This window comes from Pongo pygmaeus, chromosome 21 (assembly GCF_028885625.2).
Source record: "Pongo pygmaeus isolate AG05252 chromosome 21, NHGRI_mPonPyg2-v2.0_pri, whole genome shotgun sequence".
Classification (NCBI taxonomy): Eukaryota; Metazoa; Chordata; class Mammalia; order Primates; family Hominidae; genus Pongo; species Pongo pygmaeus.
Genome location: NC_072394.2, coordinates 40,607,536 through 40,620,692, shown reverse-complemented (window position 1 = coordinate 40,620,692; position 13,157 = coordinate 40,607,536).

Here is a 13,157-nt window from a genome sequence, read left to right as displayed (position 1 = left end):
GTCTGAAGCTGGGTAATTTATAAAGAAAAGAGATTTAATTGGCTCAGGGTTCTGCAGGCCATACAAGCATGGTGCTGACATCCACTTGGCTTCTAGGGAGGCCTCAGGGAGCTTTTACTCATGGTACAAGGTGAAGGTGAAGTGGGAGAAGGTATATCACATAGTGGGAGCAGGTGCAAGAGAGAGAGGGGGAAGATGCCACACACCTTTAAACAGCCAGATCTCGTTAGAACTCACTCACTATCATGAGGACAGTGCCAAGGGTATGATGCTAAACCATTCATGAGAAATCCACTTTTTAAAAAAATTTTAATCTAAGTTCTAGGATACATGTGCTGAACGTGCAGGTTTGTTACATAGGTATACATGTGTCATGGTGGTTTGCTGCACCTATCAACCCATCATCTAGGTTTTAAGCCCCGCATGCCTTAGGTATTTGTCCTAATGCTCTTCCTCCCCTTTCTCCCCACCCCTCAACAGGCCCCAGGGTGTGATGTTCCCTCCCTGTGTCCATGTGTTCTCATTGTTCGACTCCCACTTATGAGTGAGAACATGCGGTGTTTGGTTTTCTGTTCCTGTGTTAGTTTGCTGAGGATGATGGTTTCCAGTTTCATCCATGTCCCTGCAAAGGACATGAACTCATTCTTTTTTATGGCTGCAGAAAAATCCACTTTTCACGATCCAATCACCTCCCACCAGGCCCCACCTCCAACACTGGGGATTACAATTCAACATGAGATTTAGAGCAGACAACATCCAAAATGTATCAGTGTGAAATGCTCCTCTTTGCCTTATCTGCATAATTCATATTCATACTGCAAAACCCACATTGTGTCACCTTCTCCATGGAGGCTGTCCTGATCTGCCACACAGAGATAATCCCTTTTTTATCTGGAGGTCTCTCAGGTCCCAAGCCTTCTTCCGCTACGACCCTGAACACAGGTTGTGAAAATTAATTGTTGTTCTTGTTTGTTGTTGTTGTTGTTGTTATTGTTTTGAGACAGGGTCTCACTCTGTTGCCCAGATTGGTATGCAATGGCATAATCATGGCTCACTGCAGTCTCAGCTTCCTAGGCTCAAGCAATCCTCCTGCCTCAGCCTCCCTCAAGTAGCTAGGTCTACAGGCATGTGCCACCATGCCTGGCTAATACTTTATTTTTATTTTTGTAAAGACGAAGTCTCACTGTGTTGCCCAAACTGGTTTTGAACGCTTGGGCTCAAGCGATCCTCCCACCTTGGCTTCTCAAACTGTTGGGCTTACAGGGGTTAGCCATCACGCCAGGCCAGGAATTACTATTTGCATAGTGAGCACCTTATCATCTGTTTTGTCCACTAAGCTGAGAGTTCCTTGCCAGCAGAAACTGTCTTACTCACAATTAAGCCTACAGTAGGCACTCAATAAATGTTCAATAAAGAAATTATTCAATAAGTAAATTAATCTTTCAAAAACCCCATAGCTCTGTCTCTAACTGTTTATGGGTCCTTGGACAATGGGACTCCTCTCTGGCCTCAATGTTCCCAGTTCTACAATGGCAGGGTTGACCAGACAGTTTCTGAGGGCATGACCACTTTCTCCCCATAAGCTACAATGAGTCAGGGACCCCAGTAACGTCATCAGCTCACTTACAGCCCATTTGGCTAAAGAGGAAATTGAGACACAGTTAAGCAATCTCCAGGGTCACACAGCATCTAATGTGTGTGGGCCAAATCTCTGTCCCTTCATCATCAAGTTCCCTTCACACTCTCCAGAGCCTGCCATGTGGATGCAGCACAGACTTCTCAGGTGCCACACTATACCCAGGCCACCAAGTCAAAGAACAGCACTCCAGGCCAAGGGAACGACCAGTGCAAAAGTTCTAAACAGAGGACATGCCTGGCAAGCTGAAGGAATGGCAGGGAGGCCAGCGTGTCGGGGCCAAGTGAGCAGGGAGTAGTCAGAAAGAAAGTCCGAGAACAATGGGATCAGATGGTGGAAGTCCTGGGGACCTGATGAGAACTTTGGCTTTAATCAGAGTGAAGCGGGGGTTTACTGCAGGCTCTTGAGCAGAGGAGTGGCAGGAACTGACTTAAGTTTTAAAGAGATTCCTTTGGCTGTTTTGCGGAATACAGATTGGAAGTGGGGAGCAAGAGGAAAAACAGGGAGACCTAGTCCAGGTGAAAGGAACTGGTGGTTTGCACCAGAATGATGGTGGCAGAGGCAGAGGTCGTGAGAAGTGGCCAGATTCTAGAGACATTTTAAAGGCAAGGCAACCAGGATTTCCTGACAAATTGAGGTGGGATCTGAGAGAGAGGAGTCAAGGCTGACCCTGGGGACTGAGCAGAGGGAATGGTGGTGTTTGCGTCCACTGAGATGGGGATACTGCGGGGGAGTGAATAGCGGGTGGGGCACAGCAGGAATTTTGAGGAGGCGATTGGAAACCTGGACCTGGGATTTAAGAGTGAGGACAGGGCTGAAGATGCAAATGTGGGAGCCTTCAGCACATAGATGGCATTTAAAGTCAGGGCTGGTGAGTAGACTGAAGATGATGCATGTAAATTGCAGGGCCCCTGCACACAGTAAGCCCTTGGCAAATGATGGCCAAGCAACCGTTGATGAGGCGGTCGTCATCGAGACGTGATCCTGGGGTTAAGCTGTGAAGGATAAAAAAGCACAAGAAACAGTATGTACAAAGGGGGTGTGAGCAGGGTCCTCCCACCTCCCAGCCCAGCCTCCGTCCTCTCCCACCTGGACAACAATACCACCCACCTCCTTCTGCTGCTGTTCTCATCCTTACTCCCTCCCTAGCTAATGCTGGTATTTTGCAAAAAGTGCGAGCTTGGCACCTGGGCAGATCTGGTCCTGGGCAAGTGCCTCACTTTCCCCATCTGTAGTCTGTGCCAGAGCATGGGACCAGGACCCACAGGGAAGGGATCAGATCCAGTATGAATCCACCCAGACAGATCACAGAGCCCACCCCAGCTCGAGAAGTTCCCCCAGTGACCACAGGCATGCTCCTTGCCCAGACTGGAGTGCAGTAGTGCAATCTCGGCTCACTGCAAGCTCCACCTCCCAGGTTCACGCCATTCTCCAGCCTCAGCCTCCTAAGTAGCTGGGACCACAGGCGCCCGCCACCACACTGGGCTATTTTTTTGTATTTTTGGTAGAGACGGGATTTCATCATGTTAGCCAGGATGGTCTTGATCTCCTGAGCTCGCTATCTGCCCGCCTCGGCCTCCCAAAGTGCTGGGATTACAGGCATGAGCCACCGCACCCGGCCTCTGACCCCTACTCTTTACATCTGGAAATTGGGTGATGGAGCCATTCGTCATCTAGACATAGATCTGCCTGAGAGAAGGATTAACTTACGGTCCTTATGAGGCCAGATGCGGCTGAGAACGAACAAACAATCAAAAGGCAATCACAGCCGGGCGCTGTGGCTCACGCCTGTAACCCTAGCACTTTGGGAGGCCAAGGCGGGCAGATCACCTGAGGTCAGGAGTTTGAACCCAGCCTGGCCAACGTGGTGAAACCCCATCTCTATGAAAAATACAAAAATTAGCCAGGCATGGTGGCTCATGCCTGTAACCTCAGCTACTCAGGAGGCTGAGGCAGGAGAATTGCTTAAATCCAGGAGGTGGAGGTTGCAGTGAGCTGAGATTGCACCACTGCACTCCAGCCTGGGTGATAGAGCAAAAGAGTACGTCTCAAAAAAAAAAAAAAAGAAAGAAAGAAAAAAAAAGTGGCGGGGGGCAATCACATGCATAAAGCTTCTTCACACAGAGCCTGGCACACAGGAGGTGAACAATGACCATCCTCTCTCATCTACCCTCAGAGCTGACCCACAGGGGTGCAGATGGAATCGAGGTCCTCGAAGCCCTCGGAAGTAATTATAAGAGTAATAAAAACAGTCAATTTGCAGCTTTTCCCTGCGCCAAACACTAAACCATGCAATAACTCATTTATTCTTAACTACTCTGTGAGCTTGGTCCTCTCGTTACCCCCATTATCAGGGTGTGGAAACTGAGGTCAGAGACATGAAGAAATTTGCAGTAGGTTGTACAGCTAGGAGCTGTCGGGCCTTGAAGCCCTCAGTCGCTCTGCCTCTGAGCTTCCTGATGGGCCTGGGTACTGTCCTGTGAGCTGTGGGAAGGGAGGTGACCTAGGAAGCAGGTGAGTCTGGCTCATAGGTGAGGCCTCTGTCGCTTCCCTCCTCCTACCTCTCTGTGCCCACAGCTGGCTGCCACTTAGGAAACCATAGGGTTAATCTAATTGGAGGTTCCAGGATCGTGCACAGGGTGATTTATTTTATTTTAAAAAGCTTAAAAAAGAAACCACCCTGCCAAGTCTCGTTTAGAAAACTGGGCATTCTGAAAATATTGGTGAAGAGAGGGGGCTGCACCCCTTAGAAGATTCTCAGCAAATTGGGTGATGTTAATCCAAGGTGACAGGGGCTTTTTTCTTTTCTTTTTTTTTTTTTAGGCCAGAAAGGCAGGAAGTGCAAATTGCTCTTCTAGGGGTCAATCAGCCCCGGGCACAAGCTCAGGAGGCCGCCTGTGGGAACTGATTGGGGAGTAAGTTCTGGGCTCCCCCTCCCGCTCCCCCACCAGCTCCATTTTGCTGGAATTCTTTATCCGAAAAGAAGGCCCTGATGACTCCACTTTCACAGCCACTGCATGTGAACATCACGGACGCTAGGGGCATCAGAAATTCATTACTTGGTCCAAACATGTCATTTCACAAATGGGAAACTGAGGCCCAAAGAATAAACTCCCTTGAGTGAGGCATTTATTCGATTACCCGTCAGTCAATAAAAACTTGTTAAAACCTTCCTTGTGAAAGTTCCCCTCCCACCAAGGTGACTAGGAAATTAGAAAGGTGGCTGTGGCTTCCTTTGTGACTTTGATTTAGATTTGAGTACCTAATGTGTGGTCTGGGGCAGGTTATTTAGGCTCTCCAAGCCTCTGTTTCCTTGGTAAAATGAGATCAATAATCCATAAACCCCATAGAGTCACTGGGAGAATTAGACGAGGGAGATGTCACTGTCCCATTCAGCTGCTGGGTTGCATGAATGAAAAGAGGCTCAGGGCAGCTTAACCACAACCAAAAAATTCACTGGAAGGATGTGGGGATGGCTCACAGGTATTTGCCCAAGAGAAGTGAAGACATCTGTCCACACAATGAGCTGTACCTCTATGTGCATGGCAGCTCCATTCATAATCGCCCAGAACAACCCCAGGGTCCTTCAACTGGTTAATGTACAAATAAATTGTGGTATATTCATGTGACAGAATAGTACTCAGTAATAAAAAGGAATGAACCGCTGATACCTGCAACAACAGGGATGAATCAAATGCATTACAGTAAGTGAAGGAAGCCAGACACAAAAGGCTGTATGCTGTGTGATTTCATGCCTGTGACATTCTGGAAAGACAAAACCATTGGCGCAGTAACCAGATCAGTAGTTGCCAGGGGTGGAGGGTAGGGGGAGAGAATTGCCTGCAAAAGGGCATGAGGGGAATTTGGGGGGTGACGGAAATGTTCTATATCATGATTGTGGTGTAGTAATACGACTATGTATGTTTGTTGAGTCACAGAACTGTATTGCATGATATGGGTGAATTGCACGGTATGTAATATAACATGGGTGACTTGTATTGTATGTAATACAACACGGGTGAATTGTATTGTATGTAAATTTTAACTCCATAAATATGACTTTTAAAAAATCAAATAAACAGCTAAAAAGCCCAACTTTTGAAAAGATGAGAGCTGACGTAGTTCTAGACATGAACCAGCAAATTTCAACCATTATTTAGAACTTGTGTCAGAGTTGTAAGTGTCAAAGTCCCAGAAGAGCATCTGATAGGCTGAGTTTGGGTCCTAGATCTGCCCTTAACTGGAGTTGGGTGAGGCCACTTGATTGACAGTTTGACAATATCAACAATCCTATGGAAAAGAGCAGTCAGCCAGAGGCAAAACAAAGGACTCGCTGTGCCTACAAAGAGGACACCACCAACTAGAGATGCCTGTACGTGTGTGGGGGGTTTATTATTCTGGAGACTGAGCCCTGCCCTTCCAGGACTGAGGCCAAACCTCCCATCTCCTGTGATGCTGGCGCGAGGTGACTGCAGCCCCTCCGCAGATGTGGAGATCGGGGTTTAAACTAACTGGGTCAAGCTGAATGTTCCTTCAGACCTACAAGCACTCAGTTCAGGCAGACGTCACTCAAGCAGCTCATCAAACAGGCAGGAGAAACAAGTGGTCAGTTTAGCCAAACATGTGTTCAATTTAGTCAAACGAGCTCCGCCACTGCCCCCAAAGGGTCATTTATTTCCATGAATGAAAGTGTGTTTGACTCTTATTGACCGAACTGGGTGTGCCAGGCAGACACAGCCAATGACTCAGCCTCATGGGAGGGATGTAGGGGAATGCTGTAGTATGCTGGTGCTTCATCCCTCCGTGTCTCCAGCAGCCCCACATGGCCATGGGATCTTGGCCAGGCACCCACAACGCAGGCTTAATTCCCCTTGCATGATATTCCAGCAAGCACTTCTTGGCGCCCCTGCTTCACCCTTTCTGAGCTGTGTGACCTTGGGCAATACACTGCACCTCTCTGAACTTTCATTGACACAAAATCACAAAATAGAAGATTTTCAAGCACTTTCCAGGGTGGTGCTGCAGGAGCACTTTGAGACATAAACAGTGTGTAAAGTAAGCAGAAACTCGGTGTAGCCCTCAAAATTACGTTTCTTAGATGTGATTCAAATCTCATCTTGAATTTCTTATTTGTTCATGTGCTTGTTTTTGGGTTTGGTTCTGCAAGACTGTGCCAATATTAACAAAAGTATTTTAGGGGTTGATTGTGGGTTTTGTGGGGGGCACATTTACTTTCTCTTTTATCTTCGACTTTACTTTTTTCTCTCTACTCTGCCAGAATTTCTTTATTTTGGAGTATTTCCTTTTTTAGTAAAAGCTTAATTCTAAATGTAAAACAGGTTATTCTTTTTTTTGTAAAATTAATCTTTAATTACCTAAGTGATACATAACATTATTTCTTCACAGAAGACTTTTCTCACCTTCCAGGGAATACTGAAATCACCTTTCATTACCACCGTCTGTTCCCCGGTTATGGCCCCCAATATCCCCCCCCCCCCTGCCAGCAAGTTGGAGCGGATTTTTCCAAACCTTCTTCTGTATGTTTACATTTATGTACTCTATGTATATTTACTTATCTGTTCCCATAGAAATTGAACAGTCTGTTGAAATTGTACTTCATGCAATGTCCTGTAACGTGCTTTCTTCGCTCTACATTATGACTTGGAATTCTTTTCATGTCCACACACAGGAGACTGTCTCTTCTTTCTTTCAACTGCTGAGTAATATTTCCAGGCATGGCTTCTTTATCCAACCGCCTCTACTGGGCACTTAGGTTGTGATGGGTTTTTGCCGTAACAGACAATGCTGTAAAGACCCCTCCTAGAGACATCTCCTTGGGCACATACATGTGCACTTTCTCTTAGATTTTTTTTTTATTTGAGAATGAGAAAATATTTGCAAAGACTTTCAGAGCTTTATTCCTGGCTTTTTTATTTTAAATCTTTCAAACATTTTTGAAAACCACGTTTTGAGATATATTTCACATACCATAAAAATCATGCATCTAAGTGTACAGTTCAATGGCTTTTAGTCTATTTGCGGATTTGTGCAAACATCACCACCATCCAATTTTAGAATGTTTTCTTTACTCCCAAAAAGAAACCCTGTACCCATTAGCAGGCACTCCTCATTCCTCCCTCTTCCTTTCTCCCTTCCCTTGGCTCCTGACAACCCCTGATGTACCCTCCGTATCTATGCATTTGCCTATTCTGGGTGTTTTGTGTAAATGGAATCAGACAATATGTGGTCTTTTGTGACTGGCTGTGTTCACTTAGCATGATGGTTTGGAAGTTCATCCTTGTTGTAGCATGTGTCAGTGCATCTTTCCTTTTTATTGCTGAGTAATCAACCACCTTTATTTGAGTGCTTACTGTCTGCCAAGAATGGTGATAACCTTCACAAAAATCCTGTAATGTAGGCACAGTTTTTATCACCCCCATTTCACAGAGGGGAAAACTGAGGCTTGGAGATGTGCTGTGATTCATTCAAGATCACACAGGACAGTCGATGGCAGAGCTGGATTTGAACCCAGGCCCATGTCCTTGTAGTTGAACCTTGCTACTGCTAGAAGAACCCAGAAGGGAGTGAAAAGTGTCTTGTGGGCCTAATGTGCAGGTCATGAAGTCTCTCTACTCATAGGATGGCTCTGGGTTACCACGGCAATCACTGACAATTGCCCTGTGAAGCTGCACAGAATGAGAAGGACCGTTTATCCCAAAGCCAAATGGCCCCATCTGTTGTCAGTGTCAGAGCTCTGGTCCTGCTTGTGTGGTTTTTCTGACCCTTTCAGCACCTCCCACCTCTAGTGTTTCCTGAGCCCTAACGTCTCCTCATCTTTTGGAGTTGTCATATCAGATGACCATCTTTGTTAGGGTCGTGTGCTAAGGAAGGGATAATCGGGTTGTCAGTTAGGGTCCTATGAGAAAAGCAAATCTTGCTGCCAGAGATGGCCAGAACTCTGTTCTCCAAAAAAATCCTACAACTCCCCGTTCCCTCGGGTGTCTGGATTGCTAGGAACTGGAGCCACATCATAATAACAATAATAGACTTGACTTATTTTCCTTATCTCCCGTTTCTTCTGATGTCATCCTTTGAGCCCAGCAGGATGGCGTGTCATGTTGAGTCCTTTTGGAGAAGAGGAGGCCACAGCCAATAAGAGGAGGGCAAGTTGGAGCCTGGAGCTGTGGCCCCTGCCACACGGACTCACTGCCGGTTCCAGCATCTGAGCCTCATCTTCCTTCCCACTCCTTGTTAAATGCAACACCCAATTCCAAGTTACATAAAAACAGCTTTCTCAAATTTCAAAACTTACCACTGCCTGTCCCCCAGTCATAGCCTCCCATATCTCCTCCCACCACTGCCAGCAATTTGGACTGGAGTTTTCCAAACCTTCTTCTGTATGTTTTTATTTATGTACTGTATGTATATTTACTTATCTGTTCCCATAGAAATTGAACAGTCTTGTGGAATCATACCTCATGCAATGTCCTGGCTGGTACAGGGCCTCTACTTACTTCTATAGTGTTTGGAACCCCACCCTGACTCTGCCCTGACTTGCTGTGTGGCCTGGGGAAAGGCTGTTGCCCCTCTGAGGTGCAGCAGTGGGTATTCCTACTCTGCTACCCACACATCCCCAGGTCTGTCCTTTGTTTATCTCCCAATGGTTGTCCTGGTAAAATTGGTAAAATTGGAGGGTAAGTCAGACCCAGATCTCTCATCTCTGGTGCAGACAACAAAGGCTGAGAGAGGCCCTAGCACCTCACCCTGATTCCTGGTCCTACCGGGGGCAACTGGCACCACAAATCCTATCAAACAGAGCTCCCGGGCTAACCCTAAGAACCTGGCTTGGGCTTGAACAAGTTCTCTCTCTCTGCTCCTTAGAACCCCTGGTACAGGTCATTAATTCATTCAACAAGCCTTTATTGAACAGCTACTGAGAGCCAGGCGGGTGGAGGGAGACAGAGATACACAAACACTAGAACTTATGCAAGGTAGGCTGTGACTACGTCCTGTGGGTGTGGGGCCAAGAGAGCAAGAAGGAAGTCTCTGGGTGGGTTTCAAGAGGATGGGTAAAGCCTGGGTTAAACTTCGATAGGCGAAGAGGGAAGGCCATCCTGGGTAGAGGGCACAGCTGGAGCAAAGCCCTAGAGGTGGGCGTTTGCAGGGCTCATTTGAGGGCAAGTACCATGTCTGGTGAGGCTGGAAGGGATGAATGTGGAAGATATGATTGAAGGGTAAGCTGGGTCAGCCCTGCAGGGCCTTCATTGCCTTGTGAGGTCTGGGATGTGATTCCCTCTTTTACAGAAACAGAAACTGACGCTTCAGAGAAGTGAATAAAAGTGCCTGCCCATGGTCCATCAAGCTCAAGGGGCTGGGACCCTATGCCGGTTGCAGGGATGGTGGAAGGGGGATGGACTACACTTGGAGGGTGGTACATTGTGGAGTCAGAGCTGAGGACAAGATGACCAGGTCAGTTTCTCCATCTGCAAAGTGGACGCACTAGAAGAATCCTCCCTCCCCACACAGATGCCCTGTTCTCTGTCCCCAACAGCTTGAGAGACCCAGATCCTGCCCCAGACAGACCATTCTCTCAAATGGCTTCAAAGGTCACGCCTGCCTCCTGACATTTTCCCTAAGTCCGCATCCTAACACCCCTACCCCACCCCATCCCACCTCAGGGGAGCCTGTCCCACCCTCCCTATGCTCCCTCACACCAGACGCTGCTCATCCTGCTTAGTCAGTAGTTGGTAGAAAAGCCTCCAGATGCCCCGGCACACTCCTGCCCACCCCGCTCTCCCTCCCTCTCACATCAGTTGTCTACGTCTGTCTCTGGCCTGGAGGCACCTTGTCCTCGAGGAGTGGCTGAGCTGAGCCAGGGCCTGAGAGCCTGGTCATGCTGTGTGACCTTAGGCAGTTTCTCCAACCTTTCTGAACTTTAATCTTGTTTCTGTGTTTCCTTCCTTCCTTCTATTCTTTCTCCAGCTGTGGGTAACTCATCCCTCCCTCAGGCCATAAACAGTTATTAAGCATCCAGTGTATACTACATGCCATGCATTAGGAGCACAGGCTGCAGTCCTTAGCGGCCTCACTTGCTGAAAGCTGTAGAACTGGACATGGCCCAGGCCCCTGAGGACTGCCCTGGAGGGCACGGGGAGACAGGACTGACCTCTGAACCAAGCACAGGCCCTGCTTTCCCACTTCCTGACTGTGTGGCCTTGGGTGAGGCACTTCCCCTCTCTGAACCCAGGGTTCCTCATTTAACAAATGATAAGAACCATACTGTGGGGTTTAAATGGAATATCTGGCTGGTAGTAGGTTATTCCAAAGTTTCTAAATATTCACCTTTGTCTCCACCTTGAGGCTTGAGAATCCTCGTGGAAGGGGCTGAATCTCTCTAACGTTGGGATTCTAGGTATCAGTGGCTGTGGTAACAAGATTTATTTGTGAGACAGAGAGACTTTCTGAGCAACACCCACCAAATAAATATTCTACGTTGACTGCAACCTGCTTCACCCACACACGGGGACTCTCCCTTTTCTGGAGAGGGTCCCCACTCTTGATGACATCATCACAAAGCTTAGGTGACGTTTACTGAGTACTTACTATGTGACCTGTAAGCACTGTAGAAATATTATCTCTAATCCCCAGTGGCAGGGACTCTTACGATACCAATTTTATAGAGAAGGAAACTGAAGCTCAGAGAGGCCTAGTAATTTACCCAGGGTCACACAGCCAAGAGTGACCTCACAGCCCTCCTGCTCTAAGCATTGCACAACACTTCCCCTGAATGGATGACAAAGGGCCCTGATTGCAGTGTCTGGGGATCTTGAGGCCATGATCACCCTCTCTGGGACTCAGTGGAGTTTTGAAGCCTTTACAGCCCCAGTGAGGTAAGACAGGGCACGGTTTCCCAGTCCCTTTGAACAAATGGGAAAACTGAAGCCCAGAGAGGGGCAAGGGTGCCTGGTCACTGGGACTGGAATCCAGGTCTCTGGGCCAAGCCTGGGTTCTGGCCTCTGTCTGCCACCTTCCTAGAAGCCAGTCCTGACCCCGACTGGCCACATCCTGGGGTTGCTCAACGCCATGCGTCACTCAGGTGGCCATAGTTCTGTGGAATGTGGGAGAGGAAGTGGGGGCAGCTGGCTGGGTGCGGGACAGGCCTGGAATTCTGTGCTAAGCCCTGTGCTGGGATCCAGGAATAATCTAATGGGATTCTTCTCACAGCCAGCATCCACTGAGGGCCGACTGTTTGGCTGCTGCTGTACAAACTCTCCATGAATTAGCTCACTCAGTCCTGACACTCTGTGGAGTGGGTACCAATACTGCCCCCATTTTACAAATGAGGAAACTGAGGCACAGAGGTTAAGTGACTTGCTGTGTAGTGGACATGGCTACACAGTGAGGAGGCCAAAATTTAAACCCAGAGCTGCATGACATACCCACTCTATGTGGGTATGAGAAGCAGGGAATAACTATATGAGAAGAGGGAATAACAATGTTCAGAATGGGGCTGCTGCTGCTGCTGCTGATAGAATTCATGATTTCTCAAATCAAGCATTTTTGGGGGCTGGTGGTGAGCCAGGCACCATGCTGGACACTGTGGTCAAGAAAAGTTTAAAAATCTCTCATGGGCCGGCACAGTGGGGTTCATGACTATAATCCCAGCACTTTGGGAGGTCGAGGCGTGCAGATCACTAGAGCTCAGGAGTTTGAGACCAGCCTGGGCAACATAGTGAGACCTCCATCTCTACAAAAATTAGAAATATTAACTGGATGTGGTGGCACACTCCTGTAGTCCCAGATACTCAGGGAAGCTGAGGCAGGAGGATCGCTTGAGCCCGAGGGATGGAGGCTGCAGTGAGCAAAGATCACACCACTGCACAATCTGGGTGACAGAGTGGGACTCTGTCTCAAAAAAAAAATAAAATAAAATACTTAGGTGGCTCCCTGTATTCTAAGGAGATCCCAGGCTGAGGGTTTTAAAGGAAAAAATACCTGGTAGAAAAGGCCAAACCCATCCTTTCATTTGGGGCAGGGCTAACATCTGTGGAAACACAGCCTTTGTTCTGCAGAACTGACTGTCCCCATACCTCCCGTCTCTCCTTGAGGTCCCGAAATAGCCAGGTTCTGGGACACTTCATATTTCTGTGCCAAGTCTCAGGGCCCCCCCAGTTATTGCATGCTCACCATGGTCATTTAGATTGAGTCTTACTCAGGCCTGTGAGGGAGGAATTCTTTCCCCCATTTTGCAGAGGAGGAAACTGAGGCAAAATCCTGCCCATGGCCACACAGCTGGTCAGGGGCAGAGTGGGAACTTGAACCCCGGCCTCTTGACCGACTTCCCTCTCGGTCGAGTGATTCTCCTCACCCTGCTCTTTCCTCCGAGCTTTCACCAGCTGCAGGGAACAGTTTCTGCAAAAATCTCTGTAAAATGGGGCAATTACGGATCAGCTGGGCTCAACACGGTTTGTGGGTTTGTTCACCGAGACTCCAGCCAGAGCCCGTTTGACCCAGGGAGAAA